Raw genomic sequence first — 21,998 nt, 5'->3', positions numbered from 1 at the left:
CAAATCCTCACTGAACGCGTTCCAGAAATCAAGTCGCTTATACGAAAGGTTTGAGGGTCACCAACTAACCCTTAATGTTACTTAATAGCAAAACTGGTACACTGCTCGCTCGCTCACTCTCGCTCACTCTCGCTCTCTCTCTCTCTCTCTCTCTCTCTCTCTCTTATATGCAAATATAAGAATAACAGAAATGAAGGAAACATAATTTTTAAAGGAGTGGAAGGCCTCGGCCACATGACCAAAAGCTCCAGCTGCGGGGCATCATGTGACTGAGACCTATGTCAGGAAACACTCAGTCCCTTTTCCTGACCAACATTATACATACGTGAAGAAACACTGCAGTAGGCTTACTGGTTCATGCTAGGCAGGTTCAACTCGCACCCACACCCACTCATGTACTCGTCCAAGCTACATTTAAAGCTACCCAAAGTTCTGGCAACAATAATGTTACCTGGCAGTTTGTTTCACTCATCCACAACTCTATTACCAAACCAGTACTTTCCCCTATCCTTTCTGAATTGAAAATGATCAAACTTGAACTCACTGGAAAACATTAGGACGTGTTTCTATAAGACACCTGCTGGCCAAGTTCACCCATCAGTAAAATAGGTACCTGGGTGTTAGTGGACTCGTGTGGGTCGCATCCAGGGACAAAAATTACCTAATTTGCCTGAAATGCTCAGCATAACAAGGGACTTTCTATATAGTAGTATGTTATTGATGTCAGCTATGGTCTGTATACCTTGTACATGTAGAAATAGATATGATTATCTATTATTATTATTATTATTATTACTGCTGAAGAGCCAGTTGTGAGTGTGGGGGAAGTTCGTGAGGCAGTAGGTAAAATGAAAGGGGGTAAGGCAGCCGGGATTGATGGGATAAAGATAGAAATGTTAAAAGCAGGTGGGGATATAGTTTTGGAGTGGTTGGTGCAATTATTTAATAAATGTATGGAAGAGGGTAAGGTACCTAGGGATTGGCAGAGAGCATGCATAGTTCCTTTGTATAAAGGCAAAGGGGACAAAAGAGAGTGCAAAAATTATAGGGGGATAAGTCTGTTGAGTATACGATAGCAGATGAACAAGGAGGAAAGGTAGGGGGTGTGTGGACCAGGTGTTTACAGTGAAACACATAAGTGAACAGTATTTAGATAAGGCTAAAGAGGTCTTTGTGGCATTTATGGATTTGGAAAAGGTGTATGACAGGGTGGATAGGGGGGCAATGTGGCAGATGTTGCAGGTGTATGGTGTAGGAGGTAGGTTACTGAAAGCAGTGAAGAGTTTTTACGAGGATAGTGAGGCTCAAGTTAGAGTACATAGGAAAGAGGGAAATTATTTCCCAGTAAAAGTAGGCCTTAGACAGGGATGTGTGATGTCACCGTGGTTGTTTAATATATTTATAGATGGGGTTGTAAGAGAAGTAAATGCGAGTGTCTTGACAAGAGGCGTGGAGTTAAAAGATAATGAATCACACATAAAGTGGGAGTTGTCACAGTTGCTCTTTGCTGATGACACTGTGCTCTTGGGAGATTCTGAAAGAAGTTGCAGAGATTGGTGGATGAATTTGGTAGGGTGTGCAAAAGAAGAAAATTAAAAGTGAATATAGGAAAGAGGAAGGTTATGAGGATAACAAAAATATTAGGTGATGAAAGATTGGATATCAGATTGGAGGGAGAGAGTATGGAGGAGGTGAATGTATTCAGATATTTGGGAGTGGACGTGTCAGCGGATGGGTCTATGAAGGATGAGGTGAATCATAGAATTGATGAGGGGAAAAGGGTGAGTGGTGCACTTAGGAGTCTGTGGAGACAAAGAACTTTGTCCTTGGAGGCAAAGAGGGGAATGTATGAGAGTATAGTTTTACCAACACTCTTATAAGGGTGTGAAGCATGGGTGATGAATGTTGCAGCGAGGAGAAGGCTGGAGGCAGTGGAGATGTCATGTCTGAGGGCAATGTGTGGTGTGAATATAATGCAGAGAATTCGTAGTTTGGAAGTTAGGAGGAGGTGCGGGATTACCAAAACTGTTGTCCAGAGGGCTGAGGAAGGGTTGTTGAGGTGGTTCGGACATGTAGAGAGAATGGAGCGAAACAGAATGACTTCAAGAGTGTATCAGTCTGTAGTGGAAGGAAGGCGGGGTAGGGGTCGGCCTAGGAAAGGTTGGAGGGAGGGGGTAAAGGAGGTTTTGTGTGTGAGGGGCTTGGACTTCCAGCAGGCATGCGTGAGCGTGTTTGATAAGAGTGAATGGAGACGAATGGTTTTTAATACTTGACGTGCTGTTGGAGTGTGAGCAAAGTAACATTTATGAAGGGGTTCAGGGAAACCGGCAGGCCGGACTTGAGTCCTGGAGATGGGAAGTACAGTGCCTGCACTCTGAAGGAGGGGTGTTAATGTTGCAGTTTAAAAACTGTAGTGTAAAGCACCCTTCTGGCAAGACAGTGATGGAGTGAATGATGGTGAAAGTTTTTCTTTTTCGGGCCACCCTGCCTTGGTGGGAATCGGCCAGTGTGATAATAAATAAAAAAAATAATAAAATATTACTGCTGCGAGTCCTGCCTGGAGTTTACCTGGAGAGAGTTCCGGGGGTCAACGCCCCCGCGGCCCGGTCTGTGACCAGGACTCCTGGTGGATCAGAGCCTGATCAACCAGGCTGTTGCTGCTGGCTGCACGCAAACCAACGTACGAGCCACAGCCCGGCTGGTCAGGAACCGACTTTAGGTGCTTGTCCAGTGCCAGCTTGAAGACTGCCAGGGGTCTGTTGGTAATCCCCCTTATGTATGCTGGGAGGCAGTTGAACAGTCTCGGGCCCCTGACACTTATTGTATGGTCTCTTAACGTGCTAGTGACACCCCTGCTTTTCATTGGGGGATGTTGCATCGTCTGCCAAGTCTTTTGCTTTCGTAGTGATTTTCGTGTGCAAGTTCGGTACTAGTCCCTCTAGGATTTTCCAGGTGTATATAATCATGTATCTCTCCGCCTGCATTCCAGGGAATACAGGTTTAGGAACCTCAAGCGCTCCCAGTAATTGAGGTGTTTTATCTTCGTTATGCGCACCGTGAAGGTTCTCTGTACATTTTCTAGGTCAGCAATTTCACCTGCCTTGAAAGGTGCTGTTAGTGTGCAGCAATATTCCAGCCTAGATAGAACAAGTGACCTGAAGAGTGTCATCATGGGCTTGGCCTCCCTAGTTTTGAAGGTTCTCATTATCCATCCTGTCATTTTTCTAGCAGATGCGATTGATACGATGTTATGGTCCTTGAAGGTGAGATCCTCCGACATGATCACTCCCAGGTCTTTGACGTTGGTGTTTCGCTCTATTTTGTGGCCAGAATTTGTTTTGTACTCTGATGAAGATTTAATTTCCACGTGTTTACCATATCTGAGTAATTGAAATTTCTCATCGTTGAACTTCATATTGTTTTCTGCAGCCCACTGAAAGATTTGGTTGATGTCCGCCTGGAGCCTTGCAGTGTCTGCAATGGAAAACACTGTCATGCAGATTCGGGTGTCATCTGCAAAGGAAGACACGGTGCTGTGGCTGACATCCTTGTCTATGTCGGATATGAGGATGAGGAACAAGGTGGGAGCGAGTACTGTGCCTTGTGGAACAGAGCTTTTCACCGTAGCTGCCTCGGACTTTACTCTGTTGACGACTACTCTCTGTGTTCTGTTAGTGAGGAAATTATAGATCCATCGACCGACTTTTCCTGTTATTCCTTTAGCACGCATTTTGTGCGCTATTACGCCATGGTCACACTTGTCGAAGGCTTTTGCAAAGTCTGTATATATTACATCTGCATTCTTTTTGTCTTCTAGTGCATTTAGGACCTTGTCGTAGTGATCCAATAGTTGAGACAGACAGGAGCGACCTGTTCTAAACCCATGTTGCCCTGGGTTGTGTAACTGATGGGTTTCTAGACGGGTGGTGATTTTGCTTCTTAGGACCCTTTCAAAGATTTTTAAGATATGGGATGTTAGTGCTATCGGTCTGTAGTTCTTTGCTGTTGCTTTACTGCCCCCTTTGTGGAGTGGGGCTATGTCTGTTGTTTTTAGTAACTGTGGGACGACCCCCGTGTCCATGCTCCCTCTCCATAGGATGGAAAAGGCTCGTGATAGGGGCTTCTTGCAGTTCTTGATGAACACGGAGTTCCATGAGTCTGGCCCTGGGGCAGAGTGCATGGGCATGTCATTTATCGCCTGTTCGAAGTCATTTGGCGTCAGGATAACATCGGATAGGCTTGTGTTAATCAGATTTTGTGGCTCTCTCATAAAAAATCATTTTGATCTTCGACTCTCAGTCTGGTTAGGGGCTTGCTAAAAACTAAGTCATATTGGGACTTGAGTAGCTCACTCATTTCCTTGCTGTCATCTGTGTAGGACCCATCTTGTTTAAGTAGGGGCCCAATACTGGACGTTGTTCTCGACTTTGATTTGGCATAGGAGAGGAAATACTTTGGGTTTCTTTCGATTTCATTTATGGCTTTTAGTTCTTCCCGCGATTCCTGACTCCTATAAGATTCCTTTAGCTTGAGTTCGATGCTTGCTATTTCTCTGACCAGTGTCTCCCTACGCATTTCAGATATATTGACCTCTTTTAGCCGCTCTGTTATTCTTTTCCGTCGCCTGTAAAGGGAGCGCCTGTCTCTTTCTATTTTACATCTACTCCTCCTTTTTCTTAGAGGAATAAGCCTTGTGCATACATCGAGTGCCACCGAGTTAATCTGTTCTAGGCATAAGTTGGGGTCTGTGTTGCTTAGTATATCTTCCCAGCTTATATAGGTTAGGACTTAGTTTACTTGGTTCCACTTTATGTTTTTGTTATTGAAGTTGAATTTGGTGAATGCTCCCTCGTGACTAGTCTCATTATGTCGGTCTGGGGCTCCACGCATACATGTCTGAACCTCAATTAGACACTTTCAACACGTACTTTATATCCAATATATTCCTTAGGCTTATATAATCACAAGAAAATAGGAACCACGACTTTATCGTTAATAAGGTCACTCCATGAGATACTGAAACCCACTGTATCATCGCTTTCTCCAAGCTCTTCATTAACCTCAAAAACATTTATCGGAGAATTCTTCCTTGCCATAACCTTGTCCACTACATTATTTCCTCTAGCCATTTCTAATGCAAACTTGAAACAGAAAGCCATCCAAGATTACTACTAGAAATTCTGATATAAAAACTAAAAAGTTTACTAACAGCTTGTGGTTAGTCTGAAGTATACTGATGATAAATGAGAGACTTATGCAACATTTGGCTTGAGTGTAATGCTGAGAAAGATGTTAGATGAGTTACCAGAAGATAACCAAATGTTGAACAAGTGTCTCATTTATCATCTTGTGGTTTTCTAAACCGTTTGTTTATTCACATCCTGAAGCATATTACTGAAACTGGTGTCTAGTGTCAGGATGTGGAGGGAGGAGTTCTGACTTGTCACTTGCCACGGTTCGAGTCTCCCTACAACCTTTATATTGGAGATACAAACGTCTTGTTCAATTTTCCCAGCTCACTTAAAAATATATATCTATATATATCTATATTAAAAAAAATATATTGGTAAGGAGATGCAATTAAATAAACTGAGGAAGAGCAGTAAGTCTTAGAGAGAGAAAGACGGAAATAGTGTAATTATATTATTATTTATACAGGTAAGAGTTAATTCAAGGTCGTCTTTAACAATTGTAATGACTCTGTCTGAGTGACGCTGACTACATGACTGGACTCGCTTCAATGATCACTACTAGGTCCTCTCTCTCTCCCTGCTCCATGAGCTTTATCATACCTCATCTTAAAGCTATGTATGGTTCCTACCTCCACTATCTCACTTGCTAGACTATTCCACTTCCTGACAACTCTATGACTGAAGAAATACTTCCTAACATCCCTCTGACTCATGTGGGTCTTCAACTTCCAATTGTGACCTCTTGTTGCTGTGTCACATCTCTGGAACATCCTGTATGACCGTATGATTGTATGTCTATGAATCTATGTATACCTATTAATTCAAGATTAAAGTTTTTTATTTATTTTCAAAATGTTTCCAATGTGTGATTACAGTTTTGATTTGTAATCACGATATACAAAATGCCGGATTATTATTATAATCAAGGGGGAAGCGCTAAACCCGGAGGATTATACAGCGCCTGGGGGGGGGGATGTGGAAGGCATTCAGGCTTAATTCGGGGAACTGGAGCACAGATCCAATTCCCTAAATCAAGAGCCCCTCACCAACATCAAGGAACCTTCCTTGAGGGGACAAAATGCCGGAGCATTCTGTATATCGTTCAGTGTTTATGGATGACTATAACGATATTTGTATGAATAAATTACTGTATGAATCTATGATTCTGCGTGACTCGGTATGACTCCCAGATTCCCTGTACAACACTACAATCACTCTGACTCATCATTTCTCTCTCCCTCCACCGCTCTCTCACACATATACAGGGGCCAGGAGCTGTGAATCGACCCCTGCAACCATATACAGGTGAGTACATACAAATATTCACATAACGCGCGCGCGCGAGCGCTCGGACATGAAAAAACTGGGTAATTATTAATGGTAAAGATATTCTCCAGTTATTATATTAATTATAATGATTCCTGGAGATATAAACTAACTTAGTATAGTTATAAATTATGGTGCAAGATGTATCAGTTATTAAATGATGAAAAGTTATTCAGAAGAGTTAGACTGAAATATATTGAAACAAAGATCGCAGTCAATAGGATTCGAACCCACTACAGTCTTCCTGTAGTGGGTAAAGATCGCAGTCAATAGGATTCGAACCCACTACAGTCTTCCTGTAGTGGGTAAAGATCGCAGTCAATAGGATTCGAACCCACTACAGTCTCCATGTAGTGGGTAAAGATCGCAGTCAATAGGATTCGAACCCACTACAGTCTTCCTGTAGTGGGTAAAGATCGCAGTCAATAGGATTCGAACCCACTACAGTCTCCATGTAGTGGGTAAAGATCGCAGTCAATAGGATTCGAACCCACTACAGTCTCCATGTAGTGGGTAAAGATCGCAGTCAATAGGATTCGAACCCACTACAGTCTTCCTGTAGTGGGTTCGAATCCTGCTGACTGCCATCTTGCTCTATCTATAGCCCCTTGTTTCTGCCTGGTGCAGACATTAAAATATTAATTAACGGTAATAAACATTCTCAGTGTTTTAATCATAAAATTGCTAGAAATGCCTCTACACACTTGTCACTCACCGACTTGGTATAGACTTACCTCCATCTTTATATTTTTTTCTGTGAAGACTATAGTTCCCAGTGTTTATAATCACAACCATAATTTTTAGAGGTGTGGAGGGGTAAGCCAGCTGAAGGCCTCGGTCAGATGACCAAAAGCTCCAGCTGTGGGTCATCATATGACCCGCGTCAGGAAACACTTGTCCTGTTACCTGACAAACCGTACCTAACCTAAAGCAACGACAATGTTATAGAGGTTAGTCCAAGTCGAACCGATACTTGTACGTATGTGCTCACCTAATTGTGGTTGCAGGGGTCGAGACTCAGCTCCTGGGCCGCGCCTGTACTTAAACTTACACCTGCACCTGCCAGTTGTTCCTAGGATCTTGCCCTAGCGACTACATCAGCGTCGATAACCTGAAGGTGATCTGATGAAACCTTGTGTTATGAGCGAAATAAGAACTAAATTTTGAAAGGAAAAATGTGAATTTAAGTAACTGCTTGACGGTCACACTTGAGGAATACTTTAATTAAAGTTCTAACTTGATAAAACTCAGAAAGAAACGTTCTTGTTATAGTCAATTTCTTTTGTATGTGTTGTGATGGTCTTGTGGACTTCCAGCCTCGCACTTAATAGTTTTCTGTTGAGATTTTGTTGGGACTTTTAACCCAGGAGGGTTAGCCACCCAGGGTAACCCAAGAAAGTCAGTGCGTCATCGAGGACTGTCTTATATCCATCGTGGTTCTTCAGTCTTCTTCCCCAGGATGCCACCCATACCAGTCACCTAACTACCAGGTACCTACTTGCTTGCTAGGTGAAGAGGGACAGCAGGTGTAAGGAAACATGCCCGATGATTCCACCCGTGCCGGGGATTGAACCACGGACACTCAGTGTGTGAGACGAGTGTTCCAGAACTTTGCATCACACCTCTGTAATATTCATTAGTTTTGTTACAAATAGTTAATGTTTATATTCTTAAGTTCTTTGAATGGAGAGTGTTCTTGCCTATTTATGGTTGCAGGGGTCATTTCACAGCTCCTGACCCCGATGTGTGTGTGTGTAATCAGTGGTCGATTCATAGCTCCTGGCCCCACCTGTGTGTGTCTTTAGCACGGAGTGTGGAGCCTAGACTCTTATAACACCACAGGGAGTGTCACTGCTACGTCACTAACATCAGTCTTCCTAACTCGCAGTTTTCCCGATGGAACCATCTGTGTAGTGCCTCAGCTGGTACTGCGTTACCCAGAAATGTGTAACGTTCGGAACACACTAACACCTACGCACTTACACACCTACGCACTTACACACCTACGCACTTACACACCCACGCACTTACACACGCAGACTATTAAACAACACAAATATATTGATGATGAAAATATTAATAAAGTTGTTTATAACTTACATGAGACCAAAATTCAGAATACGCAGCGGCTGTGTGGCGCCGGCAACTGAAAAAAAACACACGATTTAGAAAATGTTCAAAGGAGAGGTATAAAATAATTGCCAGAGTGTTGAACAATATGAACTGCGATAAGTTGAAAACAATGCAAGTGGCCATGTTGGCTGATAGTAAGAAGAGACGTATAAGGTCTTGCAAGACGTGACAAGAGTAGATAAAGATGACTTCTTCGTCTTGTTGTCCCTGTTGCAATAGGTACAACACGACGCCACTGTTGCAAATTGAGGAAAAAGAGAGTGCAAAGGACAGTGGAAACATTTCTTCTCAAATAGATGGATTGTTGACCAGTGGAAGGTGTTAAAGAAAGGAAGGAATTAGTGTTACAACCACTGGTGAGGTGAATAATGTGAGAAAACTAACAAGTTGATGAGACACTTGTACAGTACTGTGATGTCTTAATTCTGGAGACACTTGTACAGTACTGTGATGTCTTAATTCTGGAGACACTTGTACAGTACTGTGATGTCTTAATTCTGGAGACACTTGTACAGTACTGTGATGTCTTAATTCTGGAGACACTTGTACAGTACTGTGATGTCTTAATTCTGGAGACACTTGTACAGTACTGTGATGTCTTAATTCTGGAGACACTTGTACAGTACTGTGATGTCTTAATTCTGGAGACACTTGTACAGTACTGTGATGTCTTAATTCTGGAGACACTTGTACAGTACTGTGATGTCTTAATTCTGGAGACACTTGTACAGTACTGTGATGTCTTAATTCTGGAGACACTTGTACAGTACTGTGATGTCTTAATTCTGGAGACACTTGTACAGTACTGTGATGTCTTAATTCTGGAGACACTTGTACAGTACTGTGATATCTTAATTCTGGAGACACTTGTACAGTACTGTGATGTCTTAATTCTGGAGACACTTGTACAGTACTGTGATGTCTTAATTCTGGAGACACTTGTACAGTACTGTGATGTCTTAATTCTGGAGACACTTGTACAGTACTGTGATATCTTAATTCTGGAGACACTTGTACAGTACTGTGATGTCTTAATTCTGGAGACACTTGTACAGTACTGTGATGTCTTAATTCTGGAGACACTTGTACAGTACTGTGATGTCTTAATTCTGGAGACACTTGTACAGTACTGTGATGTCTTAATTCTGGAGACACTTGTACAGTACTGTGATGTCTTAATTCTGGAGACACTTGTACAGTACTGTGATATCTGTACCTTTGGAGTGAGACACTTGTACAACACTGGGGTATCTGTAGAATAATAATAATAATAATAATAATAATAATAATATCTTTATTTCTACAAGTACATGTACAAGGTATACAGACCATAGCTGACATCAGTGACATACTACTATATAGAAAGCCGCTTGTTATGCTGAGCATTTCCCGCAAATTAGGTCAATTTTGTCCCAGGATGCGACCCACATCAGTCGACTAACACCCAGGTACATATTTTAAACTGATGGGTGAACGTGGACATCAGGTGTCTTATGGAAAAACGTCCCTAATGTTTTCCAGACGTACAGGAGATTCGACCTCTGAACCTCAGTGTGTGAGCTGAGTGCTCGAGCGATGATCAGGCTACGGGACACACCTATGGAGTCAGACACTAGGTATCTGTACTCTGGAATGGGACATTTGTACAGCATTCGGGTACCCAAATATTGTACAGGTGTCCCATTCACCACTGATAATGGAGATAAACAGAGCAACACTGAAGATGGACAACGAACGTAAGCCCGCTACCGCATCACACACACACACACACACACACACACACACACACCCTCGGTCTTGTACGGCACCTGCAGAAATTACTAATTATTTTTTATTCCCTTCAGCGCGTAAATCGCAACAACAGGTGTTCCGTTATGAGAAGTGCGGAAGAACAGTAGCGGCGTATTGCGTACTGGGGGAGGGGGAGGAAGGTTCGGGGGGGGGGGGGAGGTAAACAAGGTCGGTCAGAGGTCTAGAATTTGAGGTCATGCGTTCCTGGCTTCCTCATGTTACTTACATGCACTCACACTCACTCTTGTATTTAACCTCTCACTCACATAGTCTTGTACTCACCCTCTAACTCACATACTCTTGTGTCCTTGTTTGCGGACGATGTGAAGTTAATGAGAAGAATCAAATCGGATGAGGATCAGGCAGGACTACAAAGAGACCTGGACAGGCTACAAGCCTGGTCCAGCAACTGGCTCCTTGAGTTTAACCCTGCCAAATGCAAAGTCACGAAGATTGGGGAAGGGCACAGAAGACCGCAGACACAATATAGTTTAGATGGCCAAAGACTGGAAACCTAACTCAAGGAAAAAGATCTGGGGGTGAGTATAACACCGAACATATCTCCTGAGGCGCACATCAATCAGATAACTGCTGCAGCATACGGGCGCCTGGCAAACCGGATAGTGTTCCGATACCTCAGTAAGGAGTCGTTCAAGACTCTGTATACCATTTACGTCAGGCCCATACTGGAGTATGCAGCACCAGTTTGGAATCCACACCTGATCAAGCACGTCAAAAAATTAGAGAAAGTGCAAAGGTTTGCAACAAGACTAGTCCCAGAGCTACGGGGATTGTCCTCCGAAGAAAGGTTAAGGGAAATTGGCCTGACGACACTGGAGGACAGGAGGGTCAGGGGAGACATGATAACGACATATAAAATACTGCGCGGAATAGACAAGGTGGACAAAGACGGGATGTTCCAGAGATGGGACACAGACACAAGAGGTCACAATTGGAAGTTGAAGACTCAGATGAATCAAAGGGATGTTAGGAAGTATTTCTTCAGTCATAGAGTAGTCAAGCCGTGGAATAGCCTAGAAAGTGACGTAGTGGAGGCAGGAACCATACATAGTTTTAAGGCGAGGTATGATAAAGCTCATGGAGCAGGGACAGAGAGGACCAAGTAGCAATCAGCTAAGAGGCGGGGCCAGGAGCTATGAATCGACCCCTGCAACCACAAATAGGTGAGTACAAATAGGTGAGTACACACACACACACAGATGGGACACAGCAACAAGGGGTCACAACTGGAAGCTAAAGACTCAGATTAGTCACGGGGATGTTAGGAAGTATTTCTTCAGTCATAGAGACGTCAGGAAGTGGAACAATCCGGAGAGTGATGTAGTGGAGGCAGGATCCATACACAGCTTTAAGAAGTACAATAAGGTTCTTGGAGCAGGGAGAGAGTGGACCTAGTAACGACCAGCAAAGAGGTGGGGCCAGCAGCTGTGAATCAACCCCTACAACTACAAACTTCACCTCACCGTAAGAAGAATTGAATGACTTCAACAAATGGATTGACCAATAAGAATCACATTTGCTTTGGTTTCGAGTTGCAACACAACTCTCATCAAAAATTTGTTAAGTTATACCACGAATTAAGGAAAGATCCTGAACTTCATCTTACGAAACAAAGCGAATGTGACAGTAATTATGGACAAGGTAGATTATAGTGGAAAAATGAACATGTTATTAGAAGACGGAGGAACTGACGTGTCCCTTAAGACTGCCTGTCACCTGCACACCGATAGTCACGGAGACTTAAATACCTGAAATACACTGAGAAACACTATACACCTGTCTGTGTGAGTATACAACTTTATATGGCTGATAACAAGACACTTGTACACAATACTGTGATAACAAGACACTTGTACACAATACTGTGATAACAAGACACTTGTACACAATACTGTGATAACAAGACACTTGTACACAATACTGTGATAAGACACTTGTACACAATACTGTGATAACAAGACACTTGTACACAATACTGTGATAACAAGACACTTGTACACAATACTGTGATAACAAGACACTTGTACACAATACTGTGATAGCAAGACACTTGTACACAATACTGTGATAACAAGACACTTGTACACAATACTGTGATAACAAGACACTTGTACACAATACTGTGATAACAAGACACTTGTACACAATACTGTGATAACAAGACACTTGTACACAATACTGTGATAACAAGACACTTGTACACAATACTGTGATAACAAGACACTTGTACACAATACTGTGATAACAAGACACTTGTACACAATACTGTGATAACAAGACACTTGTACACAATACTGTGATAACAAGACACTTGTACACAATACTGTGATAACAAGACACTTGTACACAATACTGTGATAACAAGACACTTGTACACAATACTGTGATAACAAGACACTTGTACACAATACTGTGATAACAAGACACTTGTACACAATACTGTGATAACAAGACACTTGTACACAATACTGTGATAACAAGACACTTGTACACAATACTGTGATAACAAGACACTTGTACACAATACTGTGATAACAAGACACTTGTACACAATACTGTGATAACAAGACACTTGTACACAATACTCTGATAACAAGACACTTGTACACAATACTGTGATAACAAGACACTTGTACACAATACTGTGATAACAAGACACTTGTACACAATACTCTGATAACAAGACACTTGTACACAATACTGTGATAACAAGACACTTGTACACAACAGACTCTGACAAAAGATTGAAAACATCAGAAAAAGAGATATTGGGGGGGGGGGGGGAATAAGTTACCATGAACAAAAGACAGTCACCAGAACAGTGTCCATGAAGTCATGAGAAATTTCTACGCTATTTTGGCAAATCTGAAAAATAACCTTCACATACACACATGTTAGATTAGAGTTGCAAAGTGGTGTTCACAACACATGTTAGCTAACAATTGCAATGCGGTGTTCACAAGTTAGACAATTGCAATATGGTGCTGAGGTGTGGTGTTAGCAGCTAAAACTCTCGTAGAGAAGCTGAGAGACTACAAGAGTTGCAAAGTGACTTCCAGAGGTAGAGTTAGGAAGTAAGACTGGAAACTGTAATGATACAACTGTCGCTCACAGGAGGAAAGAAAAAATGATTAGTGTCACCAGAGCTTGCTTGCTTGCTTGCTTTCCAGACCCAGGCTACCACACCCTCCCTTCCTTCTTGTACACCCTCACTTGACCGCCCAAAACTGCATGAATAAACAAACTCCAGTAGTCGACGTTCACAAGACCATTCAAACCTACCCTGGAAGATGGTCACTACGATCAAGACTGATTCTTAGTTGCCAGGTATCTGCAACTTAGTGATAAAGACTTTCTTACTGCTTCATTCACACAGCTGAGGGTTCATGAAGGAGTCAGGCACTGCGACACTAACAGCCTCCTTAACAAGACCACCTTAATATAAAAATCGTCAAGTATCATACTGGAGTAGCCCCATGGTGGAGATTATGTCCTCCATGCTTGAGAATGCGTGGGAGGGAGAGAGCTCACTCCCAGGCAGTGAGAGTGGGAGATCTTCTATCAGAAGTCTGTAAATCTTCCCCGGGCACTCTCCACATTCAGATTATTCATACTAATGTATTAACGTGTAGTTTCTAGCCATACCGAACGCAATTATGTAGTATCAATTACAGCAAAGTAAGTCCCCAGGTCCTGATGAACTTTTGAAGGGTTCTGAAAGACTGCAAGATGGAACTTACTAGACCACTAACCCATGTAATTCCTTTTTCCAAATCGGTGTAGTGTTGCAGTGGGACTGACGAGAAAGACACATCGTCAACACTTGCGCATTTTAATTCAACTGTGGGAACACCAGCAGTGTGTTGCTACACTGTTCTGTTGCTACACTGCTCTGTATGATAGTTACATTGTGGGAACACCAGCAGTGTGTTGCTACACTGTTCTGTATGATAGTTACATTGTGGGAACACCAGCAGTGTGTTGCTACACTGTTCTGTATGATAGTTACATTGTGGGAACACCAGCAGTGTGTTGCTACACTGTTCTGTATGATAGTTACATTGTGGGAACACCAGCAGTGTGTTGCTACACTGTTCTGTATGATAGTTACATTGTGGGAACACCAGCAGTGTGTTGCTACACTGTTCTGTATGATAGTTACATTGTGGGAACACCAGCAGTGTGTTGCTACACTGTTCTGTATGATAGTTACATTGTGGGAACACCAGCAGTGTGTTGCTACACTGTTCTGTATGATAGTTACATTGTGGGAACACCAGCAGTGTGTTGCTACACTGTTCTGTATGATAGTTACATTGTGGGAACACCAGCAGTGTGTTGCTACACTGTTCTGTATGATAGTTACATTGTGGGAACACCAGCAGTGTGTTGCTACACTGTTCTGTATGATAGTTACATTGTGGGAACACCAGCAGTGTGTTGCTACACTGTTCTGTATGATAGTTACATTGTGGGAACACCAGCAGTGTGTTGCTACACTGTTCTGTATGATAGTTACATTGTGGGAACACCAGCAGTGTGTTGCTACACTGTTCTGTATGATAGTTACATTGTGGGAACACCAGCAGTGTGTTGCTACACTGTTCTGTATGATAGTTACATTGTGGGAACACCAGCAGTGTGTTGCTACACTGTTCTGTATGATAGTTACATTGTGGGAACACCAGCAGTGTGTTGCTACACTGTTCTGTATGATAGTTACATTGTGGGAACACCAGCAGTGTGTTGCTACACTGTTCTGTATGATAGTTACATTGTGGGAACACCAGCAGTGTGTTGCTAAACTGTTCTGTATGATAGTTACATTGTGGGAACACCAGCAGTGTGTTGCTACACTGTTCTGTATGATAGTTACATTGTGGGAACACCAGCAGTGTCTTGCTACACTGTTCTGTATGATAGTTACATTGTGGGAACACCAGCAGTGTGTTGCTACACTGTTCTGTATGATAGTTACATTGTGGGAACACCAGCAGTGTGTTGCTACACTGTTCTGTATGATAGTTACATTGTGGGAACACCAGCAGTGTGTTGCTACACTGTTCTGTATGATAGTTACATTGTGGGAACACCAGCAGTGTGTTGCTACACTGTTCTGTATGATAGTTACATTGTGGGAACACCAGCAGTGTGTTGCTACACTGTTCTGTATGATAGTTACATTGTGGGAACACCAGCAGTGTGTTGCTACACTGTTCTGTATGATAGTTACATTGTGGGAACACCAGCAGTGTGTTGCTACACTGTTCTGTATGATAGTTACATTGTGGGAACACCAGCAGTGTGTTGCTACACTGTTCTGTATGATAGTTACATTGTGGGAACACCAGCAGTGTGTTGCTACACTGTTCTGTATGATAGTTACATTGTGGGAACACCAGCAGTGTGTTGCTACACTGTTCTGTATGATAGTTACATTGTGGGAACACCAGCAGTGTGTTGCTACACTGTTCTGTATGATAGTTACATTGTGGGAACACCAGCAGTGTGTTGCTACACTGTTCTGTATGATAGTTACATTGTGGGAACACCAGCAGTGTGTTGCTACACTGTTCTGTATGATAGTTACATTGTGGGAACACCAGCAGTGTGTTGCTACACTGTTCTGTATGATAGTTACATTGTGGGAACACCAGCAGTGTGTTGCTACACTGTTCTGTATGATAGTTACATTGTGGGAACACCAGCAGTGTGTTGCTACACTGTTCTGTATGATAGTTACATTGTGGGAACACCAGCAGTGTGTTGCTACACTGTTCTGTATGATAGTTACATTGTGGGAACACCAGCAGTGTGTTGCTACACTGTTCTGTATGATAGTTACATTGTGGGAACACCAGCAGTGTGTTGCTACACTGTTCTGTATGATAGTTACATTGTGGGAACACCAGCAGTGTGTTGCTACACTGTTCTGTATGATAGTTACATTGTGGGAACACCAGCAGTGTGTTGCTACACTGTTCTGTATGATAGTTACATTGTGGGAACACCAGCAGTGTGTTGCTACACTGTTCTGTATGATAGTTACATTGTGGGAACACCAGCAGTGTGTTGCTACACTGTTCTGTATGATAGTTACATTGTGGGAACACCAGCAGTGTGTTGCTACACTGTTCTGTATGATAGTTACATTGTGGGAACACCAGCAGTGTGTTGCTACACTGTTCTGTATGATAGTTACATTGTGGGAACACCAGCAGTGTGTTGCTACACTGTTCTGTATGATAGTTACATTGTGGGAACACCAGCAGTGTGTTGCTACACTGTTCTGTATGATAGTTACATTGTGGGAACACCAGCAGTGTGTTGCTACACTGTTCTGTATGATAGTTACATTGTGGGAACACCAGCAGTGTGTTGCTACACTGTTCTGTATGATAGTTACATTGTGGGAACACCAGCAGTGTGTTGCTACACTGTTCTGTATGATAGTTACATTGTGGGAACACCAGCAGTGTGTTGCTACACTGTTCTGTATGATAGTTACATTGTGGGAACACCAGCAGTGTGTTGCTACACTGTTCTGTATGATAGTTACATTGTGGGAACACCAGCAGTGTGTTGCTACACTGTTCTGTATGATAGTTACATTGTGGGAACACCAGCAGTGTGTTGCTACACTGTTCTGTATGATAGTTACATTGTGGGAACACCAGCAGTGTGTTGCTACACTGTTCTGTATGATAGTTACATTGTGGGAACACCAGCAGTGTGTTGCTACACTGTTCTGTATGATAGTTACATTGTGGGAACACCAGCAGTGTGTTGCTACACTGTTCTGTATGATAGTTACATTGTGGGAACACCAGCAGTGTGTTGCTACACTGTTCTGTATGATAGTTACATTGTGGGAACACCAGCAGTGTGTTGCTACACTGTTCTGTATGATAGTTACATTGTGGGAACACCAGCAGTGTGTTGCTACACTGTTCTGTATGATAGTTACATTGTGGGAACACCAGCAGTGTGTTGCTACACTGTTCTGTATGATAGTTACATTGTGGGAACACCAGCAGTGTGTTGCTACACTGTTCTGTATGATAGTTACATTGTGGGAACACCAGCAGTGTGTTGCTACACTGTTCTGTATGATAGTTACATTGTGGGAACCTCAGCAGTGTGTTGCTACACTGTTCTGTATGATAGTTACATTGTGGGAACACCAGCAGTGTGTTGCTACACTGTTCTGTATGATAGTTACATTGTGGGAACACCAGCAGTGTGTTGCTACACTGTTCTGTATGATAGTTACATTGTGGGAACACCAGCAGTGTGTTGCTACACTGTTCTGTATGATAGTTACATTGTGGGAACACCAGCAGTGTGTTGCTACACTGTTCTGTATGATAGTTACATTGTGGGAACACCAGCAGTGTGTTGCTACACTGTTCTGTATGATAGTTACATTGTGGGAACACCAGCAGTGTGTTGCTACACTGTTCTGTATGATAGTTACATTGTGGGAACACCAGCAGTGTGTTGCTACACTGTTCTGTATGATAGTTACATTGTGGGAACACCAGCAGTGTGTTGCTACACTGTTCTGTATGATAGTTACATTGTGGGAACACCAGCAGTGTGTTGCTACACTGTTCTGTATGATAGTTACATTGTGGGAACACCAGCAGTGTGTTGCTACACTGTTCTGTATGATAGTTACATTGTGGGAACACCAGCAGTGTGTTGCTACACTGTTCTGTATGATAGTTACATTGTAGGAACACCAGCAGTGTGTTGCTACACTGTTCTGTATGATAGTTACATTGTGGGAACCACAGCAGAGTGTTGCTAGTTACATTGTGGGAACACCAGCAGTGTGTTGCTACACTGTTCTGTATGATAGTTACATTGTGGGAACACCAGCAGTGTGTTGCTACACTGTTCTGTATGATAGTTACATTGTGGGAACACCAGCAGTGTGTTGCTACACTGTTCTGTATGATAGTTACATTGTGGGAACACCAGCAGTGTGTTGCTACACTGTTCTGTATGATAGTTACATTGTGGGAACACCAGCAGTGTGTTGCTACACTGTTCTGTATGATAGTTACATTGTGGGAACACCAGCAGTGTGTTGCTACACTGTTCTGTATGATAGTTACATTGTGGGAACACCAGCAGTGTGTTGCTACACTGTTCTGTATGATAGTTACATTGTGGGAACACCAGCAGTGTGTTGCTACACTGTTCTGTATGATAGTTACATTGTGGGAACACCAGCAGTGTGTTGCTACACTGTTCTGTATGATAGTTACATTGTGGGAACACCAGCAGTGTGTTGCTACACTGTTCTGTATGATAGTTACATTGTGGGAACACCAGCAGTGTGTTGCTACACTGTTCTGTATGATAGTTACATTGTGGGAACACCAGCAGTGTGTTGCTACACTGTTCTGTATGATAGTTACATTGTGGGAACACCAGCAGTGTGTTGCTACACTGTTCTGTATGATAGTTACATTGTGGGAACACCAGCAGTGTGTTGCTACACTGTTCTGTATGATAGTTACATTGTGGGAACACCAGCAGTGTGTTGCTACACTGTTCTGTATGATAGTTACATTGTGGGAACACCAGCAGTGTGTTGCTACACTGTTCTGTATGATAGTTACATTGTGGGAACACCAGCAGTGTGTTGCTACACTGTTCTGTATGATAGTTACATTGTGGGAACACCAGCAGTGTGTTGCTACACTGTTCTGTATGATAGTTACATTGTGGGAACACCAGCAGTGTGTTGCTACACTGTTCTGTATGATAGTTACATTGTGGGAACACCAGCAGTGTGTTGCTACACTGTTCTGTATGATAGTTACATTGTGGGAACACCAGCAGTGTGTTGCTACACTGTTCTGTATGATAGTTACATTGTGGGAACACCAGCAGTGTGTTGCTACACTGTTCTGTATGATAGTTACATTGTGGGAACACCAGCAGTGTGTTGCTACACTGTTCTGTATGATAGTTACATTGTGGGAACACCAGCAGTGTGTTGCTACACTGTTCTGTATGATAGTTACATTGTGGGAACACCAGCAGTGTGTTGCTACACTGTTCTGTATGATAGTTACATTGTGGGAACACCAGCAGTGTGTTGCTACACTGTTCTGTATGATAGTTACATTGTGGGAACACCAGCAGTGTGTTGCTACACTGTTCTGTATGATAGTTACATTGTGGGAACACCAGCAGTGTGTTGCTACACTGTTCTGTATGATAGTTACATTGTGGGAACACCAGCAGTGTGTTGCTACACTGTTCTGTATGATAGTTACATTGTGGGAACACCAGCAGTGTGTTGCTACACTGTTCTGTATGATAGTTACATTGTGGGAACACCAGCAGTGTGTTGCTACACTGTTCTGTATGATAGTTACATTGTGGGAACACCAGCAGTGTGTTGCTACACTGTTCTGTATGATAGTTACATTGTGTGAACACCAGCAGTGTGGTGCTACACTGTTCTGTATGATAGTTACATTGTGGGAACACCAGCAGTGTGTTGCTACACTGTTCTGTATGATAGTTACATTGTGGGAACACCAGCAGTGTGTTGCTACACTGTTCTGTATGATAGTTACATTGTGGGAACACCAGCAGTGTGTTGCTACACTGTTCTGTATGATAGTTACATTGTGGGAACACCAGCAGTGTGTTGCTACACTGTTCTGTATGATAGTTACATTGTGGGAACACCAGCAGTGTGTTGCTACACTGTTCTGTATGATAGTTACATTGTGGGAACACCAGCAGTGTGTTGCTACACTGTTCTGTATGATAGTTACATTGTGGGAACACCAGCAGTGTGTTGCTACACTGTTCTGTATGATAGTTACATTGTGGGAACACCAGCAGTGTGTTGCTACACTGTTCTGTATGATAGTTACATTGTGGGAACACCAGCAGTGTGTTGCTACACTGTTCTGTATGATAGTTACATTGTGGGAACACCAGCAGTGTGTTGCTACACTGTTCTGTATGATAGTTACATTGTGGGAACACCAGCAGTGTGTTGCTACACTGTTCTGTATGATAGTTACATTGTGGGAACACCAGCAGTGTGTTGCTACACTGTTCTGTATGATAGTTACATTGTGGGAACACCAGCAGTGTGTTGCTACACTGTTCTGTATGATAGTTACATTGTGGGAACACCAGCAGTGTGTTGCTACACTGTTCTGTATGATAGTTACATTGTGGGAACACCAGCAGTGTGTTGCTACACTGTTCTGTATGATAGTTACATTGTGGGAACACCAGCAGTGTGTTGCTACACTGTTCTGTATGATAGTTACATTGTGGGAACACCAGCAGTGTGTTGCTACACTGTTCAGTATGATAGTTACATTGTGGGAACACCAGCAGTGTGTTGCTACACTGTTCTGTATGATAGTTACATTGTGGGAACACCAGCAGTGTGTTGCTACACTGTTCTGTATGATAGTTACATTGTGGGAACACCAGCAGTGTGTTGCTACACTGTTCTGTATGATAGTTACATTGTGGGAACACCAGCAGTGTGTTGCTACACTGTTCTGTATGATAGTTACATTGTGGGAACACCAGCAGTGTGTTGCTACACTGTTCTGTATGATAGTTACATTGTGGGAACACCAGCAGTGTGTTGCTACACTGTTCTGTATGATAGTTACATTGTGGGAACACCAGCAGTGTGTTGCTACACTGTTCTGTATGATAGTTACATTGTGGGAACACCAGCAGTGTGTTGCTACACTGTTCTGTATGATAGTTACATTGTGGGAACACCAGCAGTGTGTTGCTACACTGTTCTGTATGATAGTTACATTGTGGGAACACCAGCAGTGTGTTGCTACACTGTTCTGTATGATAGTTACATTGTGGGAACACCAGCAGTGTGTTGCTACACTGTTCTGTATGATAGTTACATTGTGGGAACACCAGCAGTGTGTTGCTACACTGTTCTGTATGATAGTTACATTGTGGGAACACCAGCAGTGTGTTGCTACACTGTTCTGTATGATAGTTACATTGTGGGAACACCAGCAGTGTGTTGCTACACTGTTCTGTATGATAGTTACATTGTGGGAACACCAGCAGTGTGTTGCTACACTGTTCTGTATGATAGTTACATTGTGGGAACACCAGCAGTGTGTTGCTACACTGTTCTGTATGATAGTTACATTGTGGGAACACCAGCAGTGTGTTGCTACACTGTTCTGTATGATAGTTACATTGTGGGAACACCAGCAGTGTGTTGCTACACTGTTCTGTATGATAGTTACATTGTGGGAACACCAGCAGTGTGTTGCTACACTGTTCTGTATGATAGTTACATTGTGGGAACACCAGCAGTGTGTTGCTACACTGTTCTGTATGATAGTTACATTGTGGGAACACCAGCAGTGTGTTGCTACACTGTTCTGTATGATAGTTACATTGTGGGAACACCAGCAGTGTGTTGCTACACTGATCTGTATGATAGTTACATTGTGGGAACACCAGCAGTGTGTTGCTACACTGTTCTGTATGATA

The 21,998-nt window shown here is 42.7% G+C and overlaps 1 long non-coding RNA gene across 1 annotated transcript in view; it reads right to left on the bottom strand.

Moving 5' to 3' along the window:
- Positions 1-21,998, bottom strand: part of LOC138853924 (uncharacterized) — a 217,418-nt gene that overhangs the window by 19,641 nt on the left and 175,779 nt on the right. The window contains exon 3 of the long non-coding RNA XR_011393115.1: positions 8,619-8,664. This is a non-coding gene — a long non-coding RNA (uncharacterized lncRNA). The remainder of the gene's footprint in view (positions 1-8,618; positions 8,665-21,998) is intronic.

Source organism: Cherax quadricarinatus, chromosome 43 (assembly GCF_038502225.1).
Source record: "Cherax quadricarinatus isolate ZL_2023a chromosome 43, ASM3850222v1, whole genome shotgun sequence".
Taxonomy (NCBI): domain Eukaryota; kingdom Metazoa; phylum Arthropoda; class Malacostraca; order Decapoda; family Parastacidae; genus Cherax; species Cherax quadricarinatus.
This window is presented reverse-complemented; position numbering and strand designations above follow the sequence as displayed.